This window comes from Mus caroli, unplaced genomic scaffold (genome assembly GCF_978045245.1).
Source record: "Mus caroli unplaced genomic scaffold, Mus_caroli_1 scaffold_15, whole genome shotgun sequence".
NCBI classification, from domain to species: domain Eukaryota; kingdom Metazoa; phylum Chordata; class Mammalia; order Rodentia; family Muridae; genus Mus; species Mus caroli.
In genome coordinates, this window is record NW_028227270.1 from 92,760,610 (window position 1) to 92,781,421 (window position 20,812).

At 38.8% G+C, this 20,812-nt stretch overlaps 1 pseudogene; it reads left to right on the forward strand.

Moving 5' to 3' along the window:
* LOC147001036 (prolactin-like) overlaps window positions 1-18,761 on the forward strand; it is a 30,609-nt pseudogene extending 11,848 nt beyond the window's left edge.
* Window positions 18,762-20,812: the final 2,051 nt, after the last annotated feature.

The following is a 20,812-nucleotide window of genomic DNA, read 5'->3' on the forward strand; positions in this document are numbered from 1 at the left end:
CAATATATAGTACAAAGAAACACAGCCTGTCTTAAAACTGTATAATACAGTTGTCTGTTTCATCTCTCCTAGTTTTGATTTTTGTTTTTTTGCATGTTTTACTCTGATGTTTGATTTTGTTTCTTATTCACAAAGCTGTTTGCTAATATTATTTTAATTGGCAATCTTTATTTAAAATGTGTTAGCATTCTTTCTCTGTGTCTCTCTCTCACTCTGTCACTCTCGTCTCTGTCTCTCTGTGTGTGTCTCTGTCTCTCTCTGTCTCTCTCTGTCTCTCTGTCTCTCTCTCTGTAACAGAAACTGCCTTGAACGAAAAATATAGCCCAGGCTATCCCCAATCTCACAGAAGTGTTCTCACCTCAGCCTTTTGGACTTTTTAGAACTCTAGGACTGAGCCATGCCTGGCTTCCTAGTATGTTCAGGATGGCTTTTTTACTTATAGCTGTTTACTTAATTTCTACTCCATCTCCTTTTTTTTTCCTTTCTGTATTCCCTCCCATCTTGTTGCTGTTTGCCCTTAAAAAGCTGGTTATTCAACATCTTTAGCTCAACCAGTCCTAAATGAATTTGACAAGAAAATGTTAACTGACCCTTATATCCTAAAGGACAGCTGCAGGAAGGCTCTGGATCTTGAATACAGGAGCCAGGGAGGGATGCCATGCTTCCCCCACCACAGCTGCTGCCTGTGTCCTTCCATCTTGTCACTCTTCCTAGAATGTCATGAGCTGCACTGATGCTTTTCAGAGAAAGGGCAGTGTGTTCTCCTGGCTTTCTGTTTCATGGCTCTCTACGACTTTGCATGATCTTCCTGCCTCTTTCCTTTTTTCTAGTGCCCCGAGTTTCTCCACAGCGGCACAGACGAGTGACTTCAGACCTCCTTCTTCCTTGCCATTTCTCCTTCCAGATCCTCCTACCACTGCTGCTCATGCTGTGTCTTGTAGTGTCCCTGTCTTTTATTCTAACCAGAGCTTTTTGGAAGTTTTATCTTTGGAAATGTCCTTCATCACATTTGGGTTGCTGATAAGTGTGTGGATTAATTTGTACAGGTTTCCTCTACTGATTTCTAGTTTTCCATCATGATTGTCTGAGACCACAATGTGTGTCAGATTGCTGAACTCTGTTTTGAGTCTGAAGTGTGGTCTGTCTTGACATGATGTCTTCTCCAGCACTGATGCTGGTTTACCTCCCTGTCTTGGTTTTGGAAATAGGATTTTTACAGGACATAAGTCTTGACTTTTTTTCTCCTTTTAGCTCATTGCATTTCCTTCTCTGTGTATTTGGGGAATTGTTGATTGTTGTATACATATTTGAGATTTTTAATGTCTTCTTGCTTGGCACACCATTTAAAGTGTGTGTGTGTGTGTGTGTGTGTGTAGCAGTGTTTAGCCTGTAGTATATCTGTACACCGTAGGCCTTCCTCGTGTCCACAAAGGTCAGAGGAGGGCATAAAATCCCCTGGAACTAGAGATAGACAATAGTGATCCAACCTATGGGTGCCAAGAATGGAACCTGGGCCCTCAGCAAGAGTCAGTGCTCTTAAGTCATCTCTCCAGATCTTGGACAGACCTGTTTTATTTTTGTGTAATGTTCTGTGTTCTTTGTAGGTAAGACTTCCATGGTGAAAATCCCATTTATCAGATACTGATAGTCACTTTATTTTTTTTTCTGAGTAGACAGTATACATACTTGTATCATGTTGGTGCCACTTTTTCTTGTAATGTTTTCCTTTAAGTTAGTACAGAAATGTGTGGTGTCTTTAAGCCATTTTCTTGTGTACATCTCCCTGTTTCTATGTCTCATTTGCTTTTCTACTACATGTGTTCATCTTTTCTCCCCTCCTCTATGGTCCTGTCCTCTAGCAATATCTTCCTGTGTTTGCTTTCACATCAAATGTGGAGAATTTGATCTCTCCTTTCACATTTATGTGGGTTTCAGGGATAAAATTCAGCTCATTGGGATACAGAAACAAATTCTTCTTTCTACTAAGCATGTCAAATACATGTGTGCATATACACATAGTTGTGTACAGTTAAATCTACTTTACACATAAAGAGAAGATATTTTGCCTATTTCCATTCCCCATTTCCTTATTTTCCCTACATGGCTCTCTGTTAGGTTCTATTTTCTACTCAGTTTCAATTTTGCTCTTATATAATATACATATATTGTATTTACTTATTTTAAACCTACATGTTTGCATATGACAAAAGCATGATGCTTTTCTGCAGATCTGGATTTCTCTGCTTCTACAATGGTTTCCATTTCCACTCATGGTGGATGAAAGTTGCTGTGTCTTCACATCTTTCTCAGTATTTGTTGAACTTTCTAATGCAGTCCCTTCACAAATGATGTTACCAATGCTTGTGTCTGGAAGAGTACCCCTACCACTTCAATGTTTGTAATGTTTGTAGTCCATAGTGACATTTGCACCCATTCTGAATTTAATGTGTACAGAGTTAGAACTATGGATATGTTTTGCTTCTTCAAAGTATAGATAGTGAGACTCCTGAGTACAATTTATTGGCAGTCTACTTTCACTCCTTTCACCCAATGTATGTTCAGAACCTTGGTCACTTTATTGCTGAGGCTTTTGCTCCATTTCATTGGCCCACATGTCTATTTTTGTGCCAGGAACACTGTGTTTTGTTTAATGCAACTATGGTACTTCACAAGAAATCATGATTGTGTTTCTTCCAGCATTGCCCTTAGTGTTCATGGTTACTTTGTCTTTTTGGAGGTTTGTATTTCTATATTAATTATAGATTTTTGTTATCATTGAAGACATTGGAATTTGGATGGGGATTTCACTAAATCTGTAGATAGATATGGGTAATACAGACCTTTTCATAGTACGAATTGTGCCAGTTAATAGGCATGGGAGTTTTCCTATATCTACTGTCTGCTTTAAAATTTTCATCAGTATTTAAATATTTGCTTTCTTATTTTAGCTAAAATTTTAAGAACTATAAAGACTAGTCAATACATTATATAAATACAAGTATTTTGATTTCTCTGTTTCCTGTTTATAGCCTTTGTATTTCTAACTCTTGTTTTATGCCTCAGCAAAGATTATAAGTACCATATAGATAAAAGTGAGGAACATAGACACCTTTTCTTTCTCCTGAATTTAGGGGGAAGGCTTTTCTGTCCTTGTCACTTTAGATGATGAAGGTTGCAGGTTTCTCATGTATATCCTTTCTTATGTTAAGGTGTGATGCTTATATTTCTAGCTTCTTCAGTGTTTATATCATGACAGTAGGTTCTACCTTCTACAGTAGCTTTTCTACACCTATTAAAATGATCATCAGATTTCAGTACCTAGACCTGTTTATTTGGTTGACTAGCATATGCTGAACCATCCTTGTCTTCCCAGAATGAGACTAATTGAACATAGTCAATGATGATTTTTAAAATTCATTAGTGAATTTAGTTATCATTAGTCATATTATACAGAAAACCTGCCTATATGCTTATGAGAGGAATAATATTTAAGTTGTTCTTCTTGCTGTGTCCTTGTCTGGTTTTGGTGAGAGAATAGTATAAGCTTCATAGAATGAGTTTGTTAGAATTTCTTCCTTTTCTGTTTCATAGGCTACTTTGAGAAGCCTGGTTTCTATGTGTCTTTACATGTCTTGTAGAATGTAGAAGTGAATCTGTATTTGGGTTTTAGATAGAACCTTTCTTATTGCTTAATTAATTAATCTTTAAGAGTGGGACTCTAAATGCAAAAGTCACATGTCATACAGTTCCACATATATCAAATATTAAAAATATCTAAATTCATAAGCAAAGAAAGTAAATCCAATTGCCAGGAGGAGAGTTGAAATGGAGAATTTATCCTTAATAAATACAACGCTTTGTTTTGGGGGGGGACACAAAAATATTTTGAAACATTAAATACTATAGATATACTGAGTGTGGCTGAAATGTGCAGTTGGAAATGACTAATTTATATAATGTGGAATTTTATATTGGTTAGAGCAAAACTATGTCTTAACTAACACTTCTACAAATAATTGACTTGTCTGGACTTTAGGAAATTAAACTACTTAAGCATTAGTTTCCCCCACATAAAAGAAGGATAATCCATTCTAACTTAAAATTACCTATAGTACCTAACACAATACATGGATGAGAAACATTAAGTGGAAATAATTGTTGTGTGTTATTAATGTATTTATTTTTATTTGACTTATACAAGAAAGACATTTAGTTGTTTTTCTCTTAAAATTATTTATAAAAAAAACAAAGAATAGATCTACTGGATGGAAATATGATGCAACAGTAGAATTGTGTTCTAGAAGTAGGGGTTTGGAAGAAAAGGGTGTGTAGGCGTGACTGGGAGGAGAAGAAGGAAAGGGTGCAATCCTGATGTAAAGTGAATAAGTAATTTAATGAAAAAATAAAACTAATTCATGGAAACCTCAAAGTTAACGAGAAGAATGGGGCAGCAACAGATGAACATGTTTGAGAACAATGTAAGGAAGAAAAAAAGAAAGGAAGGAAGAAAGAAAGGAAGAAAGAAAGAAAGAAAGAGACAAGCCTCTTCCGGTCAGAAAAGCACCTGGGAAGCTAGGGCGCAGGGTCGGCTGACACTTGCCAGCTACCCACAACACCCGCCACAGGATCTTAAGACTTCTGGTGAGTGGAACACAGCTTCTGCTCCAATCCAATTGCGTGCGGGACCTGAGACTGCATTAGTTAGGGAAGCAGAAACCGGCCTGAGTAGAGCCACAGGCCCCATCCGGCCGGATCAACACCAGGGGAGCTAGAGCGCAGGGTCGGCTGACACCCGCCAGCTACCCACGACCCCCGCCACAGGATTTTCAGACTGCTGGTGAGTGGAACACAGCTTCTGCTCCAGTCCAATCACGCGGGACCCGAGACTGCTCGGGTTGGGGAGGCAGAAATCCGGCCTACATAGGGCCACAAGCCTCTTCCGGTCAGAAAAGCACCTGGGAAGCTAGGGCGCAGGGTCGGCTGACACTTGCCAGCTACCCACAACACCCGCCACAGGATCTTAAGACTTCTGGTGAGTGGAACACAGCTTCTGCTCCAATCCAATTGCGCACGGGACCTGAGACTGCATTAGTTAGGGAAGCAGAAACCTGCCTGAGTAGGGCCACAGGCCTCATCCGGCCGGATCAGCACCAGGGGAGCTGGAGCACAGGGTCGGCTGACACCCGCCAGCTACCCACGACCCCCGCCACAGGATTTTCAGACTGCTGGTGAGTGGAACACAGCTTCTGCTCCAGTCCAATCACGCGGGACCTGAGACTGCTCGGGTTGGGGAGAGAGAAATCCGGCCTACATAGGGCCACAAGCCTCTTCCAGTCAGAAAGGCACCTGGGTAGCTAGGGCGCAGGGTCGGCTGACACTCGCCAGCTACCCACAACACCCGCCACAGGATCTTAAGACTTCTGGAGAGTGGAACACAGCTTCTGCTCCAATCCAATTGCGCGCGGGACCTGAGACTGCATTAGTTAGGGAAGCAGAAAACCGGCCTGAGTAGGACCACAGGCCTCTTCCGGCTGGACCAGCACCGGGGTACCGCCAGCTACCCACGACCCCAGCCACAGGATTTTGAGACTGCTGGTGAGTGAAACACAGCTTCTGCTCCAATCTTTAAACAGTGACAACGACAACAACTAACCCCAGAGATTACCAGATGGCGAAAGGTAAACATAATAATCTTACTAACAGAAACCAAGACCACTCACCATCATCAGAACCCAGCACTCCCACTTCGCCCAGTCCAGGGCACCCCAACACACCGGAAAAGATAGACACGGATCTAAAAGCATATCTCCTGATGATGGTAGAGGACTTCAAGAAGGACTTTAATAACACACTTAAAGAAATACAGGAGAACAATGCTAAACAGGCAGAAGACACTAAAGAGGAAACACAAAAATCCCTTAAAGAATTGCAGGAGAACACTGCTAAAGAGTTACAAATCCTTAAAGAAAAACAGGATAACATAATCAAACAGGTAGAAGTCCTTACAGGAAAACACATCCAAACAGACGATGGAAATGAACAAAACCATACTAGACCTAAAAAGGGAAGTAGACACAATAAAGAAAACCCCAAATGAGGCAACACTGGAGATAGAAACCCTAGGAAAGAAATCTGGAACCATAGATATGAGCATCAGCAACAGAATACAAGAGATGGAAGAGAGAATCTCAGGTGCAGAAGATTCCATAGAGAACATCGGCACAACAATCAAGGAAAATGTAAAATGCAAAAAGATCCTAACTCAAAACATCCAAGAAATACAGGACACAATGAGAAGACCAAACCTACGGATAATAGGAGTGGATGAGAATGAAGATTTTCAACTCAAAGGACCAGCAAACATCTTCAACAAAATTATAGAAGAAAACTTCCCAAATCTAAAGAAAGAGATGCCCATGAACATACAAGAAGCCTACAGAACTCCAAATAGACTGGACCAGAAAAGAAATACCTCCCGACACATAATAATCAGAACAACAAATGCTCTAAATAAAGATAGAATACTAAAAGCAGTAAGAGAAAAAGGCCAAGTAACATATAAAGGCAAGCCTATCAGAATTACACCAGATTTTTCACCAGAGACTATGAGAGCCAGAAGATCCTGGACGGATGTTATACAGACACTAAAAGAACACAAATTCCAGCCCAGGCTACTATACCCAGCCAAACTCTCAATTAACATAGATGGAGAAACCAAAGTATTCCACGACAAAACCAAATTCACACATTATCTCTCCACGAATCCAGCCCTTCAAAGGATAATAACAGAAAAAAAACAATACAAGGACAGGAACCACGCCCTAGAAACAACAAGAAGGTAATCCCTCAACAAACCTAAAAGAAGACAGCCACAAGAACAGAATGCCAACTTTAACAACAAAAATAACAGGAAACAACAATTACTTTTCCTTAATATCTCTTAATATCAACGGACTCAACTCCCCAATAAAAAGACATAGACTAACAAACTGGCTACACAAACAAGACCCAACATTTTGCTGCTTACAGGAAACTCATCTCAGAGAAAAAGATAGACACTACCTCAGAATGAAAGGCTGGAAAACAATTTTCCAAGCAAATGGTATGAAGAAACAAGCTGGAGTAGCCATTCTAATATCTGATAAGATTGACTTCCAACCCAAAGTCATCAAAAAAGACAGGGAGGGACACTTCATACTCATCAAAGGTAAAATCCTCCAAGAGGAACTATCATTCCTGAATATCTATGCTCCAAATACAAAGGCAGCCACATTCATTAAAGAAACTTTAGTAAATCTCAAAGCACACATTGCACCTCATACAATAATAGTGGGAGACTTCAACACACCACTTTCACCAATGGACAGATCATGGAAACAGAAACTAAACAGGGACACAGTGAAACTAAGAGAAATTATGAATCAAATGGATCTGGCAGATATCTACAGAACATTCTATCCTAAAACAAAAGGATATACCTTCTTCTCAGCACCTCATGGTACCTTCTCCAAAATTGACCACATAATTGGTCACAAAGCAGGCCTCAACAGATATAAAAATATTGAAATTGTCCCATGCATCCTATCAGATCACCATGGACTAAGGCTGATCTTCAATAACAAAATAAATAATAGAAAGCCAACCTTCACGTGGAAACTGAACAACACTCTTCTCAATGATACCTTGGTCAAGGAAGGAATAAAGAAAGAAATTAAGGACTTTTTAGAGTTCAATGAAAATGAAGCCACAACATACCCAAACTTATGGGACGCAATGAAAGCATTTCTAAGAGGAAAACTCATAGCTCTGAGTGCCTCCAAAAGGAAACTAGAGAGAGCACACATTAGCAGGTTGACAACATACCTAAAAGCACTAGAACAAAAGGAAGCAAATTCGCCCAAGAGGAGTAGACGGCAGGAAATAATCAAACTCAGGGGCGAAATCAACCAAGTGGAAACAAGAAAAACTATTCAAAGAATCAACCAATCAAGGAGCTGGTTCTTTGAGAAAAACAACAAGATAGATAAACCCTTAGCCAGACTCACTAGAGGGCACAGGGAAAGCATCCTAATTAACAAAATCAGAAATGAAAAAGGAGACATAACAACAGATCCTGAAGACATCCAAAACACCATCAGATCCTTCTACCAAAGGCTATACTCAACAAAACTGGAGAACCTGGATGAAATGGAGAAGTTCCTAGACAGATACCAGGTACCAAAGTTGAATCAAGATCAGGTTAATGATCTAAACAGCCCTATATCCCCCAAAGAAATAGAAGCAGTCATTAATAGTCTCCCAACTAAAAAAAAGCCCAGGACCAGATGGGTTTAGTGCAGAGTTCTATCAGACATTCAAAGAAGATCTAATCCCAGTTCTTCACAAACTATTCCACAAAATAGAAACAGAAGGTACTTTACCCAACTCATTCTATGAAGCCACAATTACTCTGATACCTAAACCACAAAAAGTCCCAACAAAGATAGAAAACTTCAGACCAATATCCCTTATGAATATTGATGCAAAAATCCTCAATAAAGTTCTTGCTAACCGAATCCAAGAACACATCAAAACAATCATCCATCCTGACCAAGTAGGTTTCATCCCAGGGATGCAGGGATGGTTCAATATACGGAAATCCATCAACGTAATCCAGTATATAAACAAACTCAAAGACAAAAACCACATGGTCAGCTCGTTAGATGCAGAAAAAGCATTTGACAAGATCCAACACCCATTCATGATAAAAGTCTTGGAAAGATCAGGAATTCAAGGCCCATACCTAAACATGATAAAAGCAATCTACAGCAAACCAGTAGCCAACATCAAAGTAAATGGTGAGAAGCTTGAAGCAATCCCTCTAAAATCAGGGACTAGACAAGGCTGTCCACTTTCTCCATACCTATTCAACATTGTACTTGAAGTCCTAGCCAGAGCAATTCGACAACAAAAGGAGATCAAAGGGATACAAATTGGAAAAGATGAAGTCAAAATATCACTCTTTGCAGATGATATGATAGTATATATAAGTGACCCTAAAAATTCCACCAGAGAACTCCTAAGCCTGATAAACAGCTTCGGTGAAGTAGCTGGATATAAAATTAACTCAAACAAATCAATGGCCTTTCTCTACACAAAGAATAAACAGGCTGAGAAAGAAATTAGGGAAACAACACCCTTCTCAATAGTCACAAATAATATTAAATATCTTGGCGTGACTCTAACTAAGGAAGTGAAAGATCTGTATAATAAAAACTTTAAGTCTCTGAAGAAAGAAATTCTAGAAGATCTCAGAAGATGGAAAGATCTCCCATGCTCATGGATTGGCAGGATCAACATTGTAAAAATGGCTATCTTGCCAAAAGCAATCTACAAATTCAATGCAATCCCCATCAAAATTCCAACTCAATTCTTCAACGAATTAGAAAGTGCAATCTGCAAATTCATCTGGAATAACAAAAAACCCAGGATAGCAAAAACTCTTCTCAAGGATAAAAGAACCTCTGTTGGAATCACCATGCCGGACCTAAAGCTCTACTACAGAGCAATTGTGATAAAAACTGCATGGTACTGGTATAGTGACAGACAAATAGACCAATGGAATAGAATTGAAGACCCAGAAATGAACCCACACACCTACGGTCACTTGATCTTCGACAAGGGAGCTAAAAACATCCAGTGGAAGAAAGACAGCATTTTCAACAAATGGTGCTGGCACAACTGGTTGTTAACATGTAGAAGAATGCGAATCGATCCATTCCTATCTCCTTGTACTAAGGTCAAGTCTAAGTGGATCAAGGAACTTCACATAAAACCAGAGACACTGAAACTTATAGAGGAAAAAGTGGGGAAAAGCCTTGAAGATATGGGCACAGGGGAAAAATTCTTGAATAGACCAGTAATGGCTTGTGCTGTAAGATCGAGAATTGACAAGTGGGACCTCATGAAACTACAAAGCTTCTGCAAGGCTAAAGACACCATCAATAAGACAAAAAAACCACCAACAGATTGGGAAAGGATCTTCACCTATCCTAAATCAGATAAGGGACTAATATCCAATATATATAAAGAACTCAAGAAGGTGGACTCCAGAAAGTCAAATAACCCCATTAAAAAATGGGGCTCAGAACTGAACAAAGAATTCTCACCTGAGGAATACCGAATGGCAGAGAAGCACCTGAAAAAATGTTCAACATTCTTAATCATCAGGGAAATGCAACTCAAAACAACCCTGAGATTCCACCTCACACCAGTCAGAATGGCTAAGATCAAAAATTCAGGTGACAGCAGATGCTGGCGAGGATGTGGAGAAAGAGGAACACTTCTCCATTGTTGGTGGGATTGCAAGCTTGTACAACCACTCTGGAAATCAGTCTGGCGGTTCCTCAGAAAATTGGACATAGTACTACCGGAGGATCCAGCAATACCTCTCCTGGGCATATATCCAGAAGATGTCCCAACCGGTAAAAAGGACACATGCTCTACTATGTTCATAGCAGCCCTGTTTATAATAGCCAGAAGCTGGAAAGAACCCAGATGTCCCTCAACAGAGGAATGGATACAGAAATTATGGTACATTTACACAATGGAGTACTACTCAGCTATTAAAAAGAATGAATTTATGAAATTCCTAGCCAAATGGATGGACCTGGAGGGCATCATCTTGAGTGAAGTAACACAATCACAAAAGAACTCACACAATATGTATTCACTGATAAGTGGATATTAGCCCAAAACTTAGGATACCCAAGATATAAGATACAATTTGCTAAATGCATGAAACTCAAGAAGAATGAAGACCAAAGTGTGGACACTGTGCACCTTCTCAGAATTGGGAACAAAACACCTAGGGAAGGAGTTACAGAGACAAAGTTCGTAGCTGTGATGAAAGGATGGACCATTTAGAGACTGCTGTATCCAGGGTTCCATCCCATAATCAGCTTCTAAACGCTGACACCATTGCATACACTAGCAAGATTTTACTGAAAGGACCCAAATATAGCTGTCTCTTGTGAGACGATGCCGGGGCCTAGCAAACACAGGAGTGGATGTTCACAGTCAGCTATTGGATGTATCACAGGGCTCCCAATGGAGAAGCTAGAGAAAGTAACCAAGGAGCTAAAGGGATCCTCAACCCTATTGTTGGAACAACATGATGCACTAACCAGAACCCCGGAGCTCTTGTCTCTAGCGGCATATGTATCGAAAGATGGCCTAGTCGGCCATCAATGGAAAGAGAGGCCCATTGGACTTGCAAATTTTATATGCCCCAATATAGGGGAATGCCAGGGCCAAAAGAATGGGAATGGGTGGGTAGGGAAGTGGGGGGCGCTATGGGGGACTTTTGGGATAGCATTGGCAATGTAATTGAGGAAAATATGTAATAAAAATATTAAAAATAAAAAAAATTAAAAAAAAAGAGAAAAAGAAGAAAGAAAGAAAGAAAGAAAGAAAGAAAGAAAGAAAGAAAGAAAGAAAGAAAGGAAGAAAGAGAGAAAGAAAGAAAGAGAGAAAGGAAGAAATAATATTGGACATAAAATAATTTATATGATAGAAATTATAGTGTGCATATCTTCACTGCAAATACCTTCACTGGGTTGAATGGGCATGCTGTTATAAATGATGTATACCAAAGATGGAGTTTCTCTGAGGAGGTCAATTGTAAGTTGAGCTTAGTACATAACCAAAATGAAAACCATTAGGAAAATCCAGCTGCAGGATGTGTCACCAGGAAGCCATTGCAAAGCTATCCTGGAGTAGATCAGATATGTAGAGCCTGTGAAACGAGGGAGTTTAGCAAATGTCAATGTGTATTATCATCCATTTGCCCTTGGCCAGAACAGGATGTCTGGATCTTGCCAGTTGCTTGGCCCTTTGAGATGGCTAAGAATGAGGAAGCCGAGTGGATTATGGAGAGTATGGAGAATATTTTGATGTATGGATAAATAAGTGTAGGCCTGAGCTAGGGACCAGCACTGTGCCTTCTGATTTGTTAAGGCCAAAATATACTGGATACTAGGGTGAAGGGTCAAGAAATGACTTGCTAAGATGCTTGTTAAAAATCATAAATCCAGGCAAAATATAACTGCTATTCCAATAGTGGCACAACATTCATGGATACAACCAACTAACTACTCTCTAATTTGGTTAAAGACTTGTTTGAAGGGAACCCACATTTTGTATTCTAAGCCTTGACAAAATCTGTGGATGGGAGAGTCCTAACCTTACACTATTATTTTGGTAAATAAATGTGATATATTGTGGTGATTTGAATATGCTTGGCCCAGGGAGTAACACTATTAGGAGGTGTGGCCTTGTTGGAATAGATGTGGCCTTGTTGGAGGAAATGTGTCACCGTGCTGGTGGGCTTTGAGATCTTCCTGCTGGGTACCTCCAGAAGAGTCAGTCTCTTCCTGGTTACTTTCAAATCTAGATATAGAGCTCTTGGCACCACCCCTACTATGTTTGCCTACAAGCTGCCATACTTCTTGCCACGATGATAATAGACTCAACCTCTGAAAGTGTAAGCCAGCCCCAATTAAATCTTGTCCTTTATAAGATTTACCATGGTGATGGTGTCTTTTCACAGCAATGGAAACCTAAAATCATTTATAGCACACATGACAGCTGTTGTCAGTCTAGGTAGCAAGACCAATTCCACAGAGGTTGGTGGTTACTGGGAGAGAGTCATATCAAGTGAAATAATGTTATCATTTTATTATTCTTACTATGACATGGTGTTCCAAAGCTCACAAAGGAATCAAAAGAGAGTTTATCACACATTTCATTGATCAGCAAACTTTGCTGAAGAGTTGACAGCAGAGTGTAAGAGCCTGAGGGAAAGGATGAAGCATTAGGAAATTGCTACATTCCTCTGCCATGACATCTGCGAGTGCTGATTTATGATCTAACTGAAGGCCATGTGTAGAAATAAGGACAATAATATATATGTGTCTGGGACAATGCTAATGGTGATGAGACTGTCAACGCTACTGGAAGAATCAAGATCACAGGAACCTCTTCTGGGATTTCAAGTGTCATTTCCTCCTGTAGCCATCTCTACACAGCTTTGGGAGTGGTCTGGAGGACTACGTAGGTGGTGTGAGCTTATCTGAAGGAAGGATTCAAGAAAAGTAGCTCTCCTCACTGTTGATACCACACTGCTGAAAATTTTAAGGGATGCAACTGTCTTTGACTCAACCATGCTCCTGTAAGTATTTCTTTACTTCTGCTTCTGTTGAAAGAATTCATCACTTTAAACTAAGCTACACTTGGATACAGTACTTTCTTGGTTTCATGCAGTGCTTCAGAAAACTTTTAATCTTTGCTATAATAGGCATATGGCACATAAGACTTTTAACTAAAAACTTCCTTGTTCCAGAGAAATGCAGCAATTTCTCAAGTTTGTGTTGTCTCAACTGAAGTAAGGAGGACAAGAGGAAAACAAGATATTCATATTACTGACATCTCTTGTCCAGAGTCTTGGGAGAGCTTGGCACAATCTCAAATGTCTAGAGCAGCCTTAGGACAAGAAATGACCCATCTCAAATGAGAATTTATCTGGAATGAGACCACAGGAGAATATAGGTCCAATTTGTCACAACTCCAAAAGAAAACAGGTAAACTTTTCTGCTCTTAGTTCTAGACTAACTGACTTGAATCAACCTAATGAAGCTCTCAATCTCATCCTAAAGTGAACAATACTGACATGTGTCTTATATTGTCTTGAGAACTTGCCTCAAACCAAATAATTTTGTAAAAAGAAAAACATGCTAATGCCAAATTTTTGCCTTTATTTTATTGATAATACATTTTTAAAAACTGCATTGGTAAATATATGTATGTAACAATAATTAATGAGGGAAGAGACCATGAATTTGAAAGAAAGCAAGGAGGGCTACGTGGAAAAGTTTTAGAAAAGGTTGTGGATACAAAATGCCAATAATTATTCAAAAATAAATTTCTTAATTTGTTACAACTAAATTTATTTCATGAAATGTAAAACAAAAAAGTGTAACATATCTAGACTGATACATCTCTTCAATAAATAATATAAGCTCTGTGTGGTGTGTGTGTCTGTTTGTGTTTATCAAGTATAAACTAAAATCATGAAATCATCATATTCTTTGAAAAATTGAGATGCTTGGAATTTTGACAAGAGTCTGAGTTTGATTTTAAAATACTTGGTTAATAACTTTCAAACTGAATAATTTTTCTGATGTATTTAATTATTTGGAGTACGTGAGATTAGCTACTCCCCACACTTCAGCCATTAGCAATCCCCTCTCTTTAGTTTGGACATTTCAAATTCCATCTATTAAAGGTTCTGTGGGACTTAGTTTCTTAGTCTCATAGGTTTTTGACATTGTTTGGAGCTTTGGTTTGTATTTCCTTGCTTGTGTTTTTTGGAGGGATTGCACATTTCATTTCCATGTATACATGTGATTTATGTGTACATCTTCTCATACATGTGTCATCCTTTGAGGCTAGAGGTTTATGTCAGGAATCATCGTTCATAGATCATTCACCTTATCCACTGACGCATCTCAACTATAATGCCAATTTATAAGGCTAGTTTTCCTATCCAGCTTTCTGTGGGGATTCTCTGTCTTATAAGAAGGCTGGACTTACCAAGGGCTTCCCATCCTGCTTTTGCCTAGATTCAGGAGATTGTAACTCCAGTCTTCATACTTTATGGCAAACATTTTAACTACCAAACTCCTTTGTCCTCATATAGTTATTTCTGAAAGTCTTCTGGGTAGCACCCCTAATGCTCAAAAAATCCTTTTTAATGTGGTACATACATGATCCTTCCTCTTGCAATGACAAAATTCCAATGTTTTAGGGTCTATCTGCCAAAAGTGCCTTGGTGATAAAATCAGCACAACTCATTGTCTACCGGAGGATCCAGCAATACCTCTCCTGGGCATATATCCAGAAGATGTCCCAACCGGTAAGAAGGATACATGCTCTACTATGTTCATAGCAGCCTTATTTATAATAGCCAGAAGCTGGAAAGAACCCAGATGCCCCTCAACAGAGGAATGGATACAGAAATTATGGTACATTTACACAATGGAGTACTATTCAGCTATTAAAAAGAATGAATTTATGAAATTCCTAGCCAAATGGGTGGACCTGGAGGGCATCATTTTGAGTGAGGTAACACAATCACAAAGGAACTCACACAATATGTATTCACTGATAAGTGGATATTAGCCCAAAACTTAGGATACCCAAGATATAAGATACAATTTGCTAAACGCATGAAACTCAAGAAGAATGAAGACCAAAGTGTGGACAATATGCCCCTTCTTAGAATTGGGAACAAAACACCCAGGGAAGGAGTTACAGAGACAAAGTTTCGAGCTGTGATGAAAGGATGGACCATCTAGAGACTGCCATATCCAGGGATCCATCCCATAATCAGCTTCCAAATGCTGACACCATTGCATACACTAGCAAGATTTTGCTGAGAGGACCCAAATATAGCTGTCTCTTGTGAGACTATGCCGGGGCCTAGCAAACACAGGAGTGGATGCTCACAGTCAGCTATTGGATGTATCACAGGGCTCCCAATGGAGAAGCTAGAGAAAGTACCCAAGGAGCTAAAGGGATCTGCAACCCTATAGTTGGAACAACATGATGAACTAACCAGTACCCCGGAGCTCTTGTCTCTAGCTGCATATGTATCGAAAGATGGCCTAGTCGGCCATCACTGGAAAGAGAGGCCCATTGGACTTGCAAACTTTATATGCCCCAATATAGGGGAATGCCAGGGCCAAAAGAATGGGAATGGGTGGGTAGGGAAGTGGGGGGGGGTATGGGGGACTTTTGGGATAGCATTGGCAATGTAATTGAGGAAAATATGTAATAAAAATATTAAAAATTAAAAAAAAATAACTGTATCAGTCCACATCTGGACTCAGCCTTGGCCCCTCCCGTGCATTATTAAACAAGTTCAAAGCCATAAAAAAAACCCAAAAAAACCAAAAACCTGTTTTCCAAGTGTAACTAGACCCTGCCTTATGGTGAAGGTGCTTTGAAGGCCAGTATGTCCCCTCCAAGTCAGTTAAGGTGGCAACATAGACAAGAACTTCAAACAATAGTGAGCTTGCAAGGCAAGCCCCTCATATGTGTAATGTCCTATTTAATTGCTAGAAATTCTTTCATTCTGCTGTCTTGAGTGACAGTATCTCAGTTTGTTGGGATCCCTTGTAATTCATTAATCACAATTTTCCTCAGAATAAAATTTAAATAATCCATATTTAAGTAATATATTTAATAAAATGCAGTGTCAATAAATATTAATTATATATAAACACTATATATCTGTATTTTAGTTTTTCACTGTATAATATTTCTACAAATATTATTCTTGATTTTTAAATGACTGCTTCTATTATAATCAGCAAATTGTATTCTTTAATTTTTGAGGAAATAAAGTGAAGTTTTAAAAACTCATTGATAACTGAAATAACAGGAAGCCAAGGATTCCCAAACACAGATATGTATTCAGTGTGCGATTAAGAGCATCATCAAAACACCAAATGTTTTGTAGTCTCCTTTTTTCCTTATTCTTTTCAAATAACAACTCCTTTAAAAGCATGCAAAAACAAGACAATAATAAGTTAGAGAAGTTAGTAGAATCAAACAGGAGGAGGAAAAGTGAGACTACAGATCTCACTCACTAACTACACTAAAGCTTCACTTTCCTCATATCTAAATTTATATATTTAACATAGCACTCATCTTGTAGTAGTAACCACAGACCAAACATATTACGTAGCTGCTCATTAATTCATTGACTCTGTCCTGAATTCACTGAATGTCTGATCATTTCCAGGATGAAAGGTATGCTTCAGGTCCAGTCTTATCAGACAAAACCCTCTGGCTATGCTACAAATATTCCCTCCATATACCATATAAAACAGCACAGGGCCAAGAGATTCAGGTGAGTGTAATTTTCTCATCAAATCAACTGAAAGAGTCCACTGGCTCTGCCAAGCTGCAGGTTGTTACAGGAAGAAGCAAAAACAAACCAAATCACCGCCCACCAAAAAAAACCCCAAAAACAAAAACAAAACCCTGAGCAATCCAAGTGAGCAAAAATCACAATTTTCATTTGATGCCTTCCCCTTGTTCTTTACAAGTACATGTTGTAAAATATTGTATGTGTTTTTACAAGAGGCAAATATGGCTTCTGGTGCGAGGTTGCCATATTATAAACTTCTAAGTAGTAAATATTATATACTTCATTCCATTCCTTAACATAACGAATCTTAATATCTTAGGTTTAAAACAATCAAATATGTACACATATAGCACCTATAATTTGTTTTCTTTAATGATTTTGTATATTCACTATGCATATTCTGTATATTGGCTATGTACAGAATGCATATAAGAAATTGTAAATGTGAAAGGAAGCAATGGCAGAGAATATCTATAAAGACTCACAAAGTACTATAGTAACACTGCAGCAAATGATCCTCAAAAAATTGTACAACACAAGCTACAAACACTACACTAGATATCACAGGCAATTTAACCTGCAGTTCTTTACTTAATGTGATGCTCAATGTTTTTGCCTAGCCTGAGGTCCTTTTGAACATAACCATAGGTATGCTGATTGGCTGGAACAACACCCTGATTCAGGTAGTAGCAGATATTGCTGATCTGGAGTCAGTCCCTGATGTTGGAGATTTCATTTCTAAAGTCAGAGAGATAGCTGCAAAATTCATAAGGCTATCAACTAAAAGAAGTCAAGTCATTACTCAACCTGGTAAGTTCCTGACTTTCACCACTTTGGTTTTTTTATTCATGAAATCTGTGACCCTGGTAGAGACAAATGCATTTGAAATACGTCCTCTCCTGGGAGAGTGTAATATAGCATGCTAATAGATACCCTCATGCCTAAGGGGTTGTTGGTCACTTCAGCTTTCTCTAAGGTGTTGTACTCAGCTGCACAACACAATGTTATCAAGAGATAGTAATGTCTCCTCACAATAGTTTGGGTGATATCCTTCCTGCACAGAATGAAGATCTCTTGAGATTTTGAAGATCTTATCACAGCATCCCTGGTCTGTGCACATCAAAACCACCAAGTAGGGTCCTCATTATTTCTGTAGGTTTGTTTCCTTATAGTAAACAGGAGGTACATTTGACTGAAAATAAGAAAAGGAAAACAGTGAACTAATAAAATCAAGACACACAAATGGTGCCCCAGAGATGACACCAAAGTCACAGGAAGGTCCTTTCTGGGAGAGCTGACACTAGCTTCTCTACTGTCCTTTGGCCAAAACCACATTTACTGTCAAGTATCAAATTCTATTTTTGTGACAACACACTCCATCTTGGATGAGCTCCATATCAAAGATATATGTGGGGGTCTTCTATCTAGTTTATAGATAAATAAAATATATGTTCCTTCCTCAAAATCATGAAAATGTATATTTGGCTGAATATTTTCTTTCCTAAGTATCTCCCAAATCTTTATTTAACATTTAAAGTAATACAGGAGAACAATAACTATTAGCACATTTAATAAGAGATCATTTTTTGGTGATAAGCTTCATCTTGAATTTGAGGAAGATAAGGACTACCTTGCCTCATCTGGACTTTCATCCTTATGCCCATTAAATAATTCCTATCGCCTAGTTTTCTATCACGCACTTCTCACCTGCCTAAATTATGATGGAAAAAGGATTGCAACTCATGTCAAGATCCTGAGATGTAAAATGGTCCACAGACAATGCTAAGTTTCCATTCATTCTATTCTGAAATGCACAGAAACAGATGGGATGCTATACTGCTGTAGGGACCCATTCCTATAAACATTTTGGTTAATTTTATACCTTTTCAGCATGTACTTATCCATTAAGGGACTCTGCTTGGGGTATTAAAAACTAATGATTTAAAATATGTCTGAAAAGATTAGTAGCAAACATAGTAAAAGCATTAAGATATTCCCATCAATAGCTGTCACAAGTTATATGTGTTTCTTGAAAATAAGATGTAACACAACTCATCTCAGAAACATTGTGACTCAATGCATTTCATGTAGACTCTTGGTGTGAGATATTAGTCTACCAAGAACATGAAAATCATGGTATAATTTATGAAAGCCAGTAGCAACCATGAGTCAATTTTTACACTCTCCTGAGAAAGAAAAAACCTGCAAGTATTGTGCACTTTACTGTCCTTAAGTTCTGTGAACTTGTCAGTCCAGAAAGTGTTAGCATCTAAGGAGAAAATGGCATGTCCACCAAAACTGTCTTCAGCTATGCTTGTTTGAGTTCTTCTCTATGGAGCACTATCTTAGAACAGCTAATATTATCACTACCTGGGTTCTAACCAGGTTCCTCTGGGCTAATTTGAACTTCATCTGGACACTGTTTAACACTTTTCCCTCATCCTCTGATGCTTCTAAAGACTTCCAATTGTGACAATGTCACATGAATGGAAATCCAGAAGAATGAAGGTGAAGAAAGGCCGTAAGAGCTGCCCAGTTCTACCATTCTTGCCAGAAGATTTCCATGTATGTAACATGATTACAATTAGATAGAAGATTAGAAGATGGAAAATTTCTACACAATAGCCGGATGAGCCCCAAAACCTTTGAATGTGAATTTCCTCTTAGTGATAGGTACCTCTCTCGTGGAATATCCTAATATGTGTGTGAGATTATTATTAATTAGAATCTCCTAGGGTAAGTGTCTTTTATTCTAAAAACGTCCCTGGCTAGATTTTACTATTCTCATGTCTGTTCTTTGTGACCCCCTCTAGCCTCTGCTTTTTATCCCATTGCATAAGAACAAAACTGGCTCAAATAAGTTTATTTACCAACTGATTCAGAGGATTCTCATAACTACTCAGTTCACAGTCATAAATTGGCATGGCTGCTGGCCTCTACATTAGGTTTCTGCTAATTTTCTTTTTCTCCTGTTCATTTACATACAAACCAGGTCAGAATGTCACATTTATTGGAACTAATTCACATGAATGGTGAGATGCATTTCTTCCTTTGATTTCAAGCCACTGAGCAATTTTTTTATTAACAATCAACCTGTCCATACACACAGACATGCTAAAGAAGGTTACAAATTGGAACACCCAGTCTCCCAGCTATGATCCCTAATAGAACATGTCCTCAGTGTGGAAAGGCATGATGGGTGAGGGTATTGCAATCCATCAACTACCTCAAAACAAGTAAGACTGTGTGATAATTTCAAGACAGAGATGTTGAGCTGCCTTTCTACAACAAAGAGCTTATAAAAATAGAGGAAAGGAAAAAATGACCATAAGACCTAAAAATAAATGAGACAGGATGTCAGTTCCATTGTCATTGAAGTACCAAATGCAGGTTATTAAATCCTGCTATTTGAAGGGTAAAGTCCTCTATGCCCAGACAGGGCTCTTGAACTTAGTGAAGATGGAGGACTCCCTTTTCTTAGCAGGGCTTTCTGTTCTCTGCCTGATCAGGAAAGCCCAACGCATACTCTACCTGAAGGAAATCATGTAATCCCTGGAGAAATTACAGTTCAAATTTCTAGAATGCCTCTCCATGCAAATGAGCTATCTCAGTTACCTTAGCGAATGAAACTTCACCCTAAGAAGAACTTCCTCTTCAAGGTTTTATATATATATCCCTGGTCTAACACCAGTTCACCCTAAATCAAGTGAATTTATTAAGCCCACCCCAAATGATATATGTACCAGCTAACATCTCCTCAGGGAGATGTTTCAATGAAGATCCTTGGAGAAGGCCCAAAAAACCCTAAGCAGGAGCAGGATCCTACAAAGCTCACAT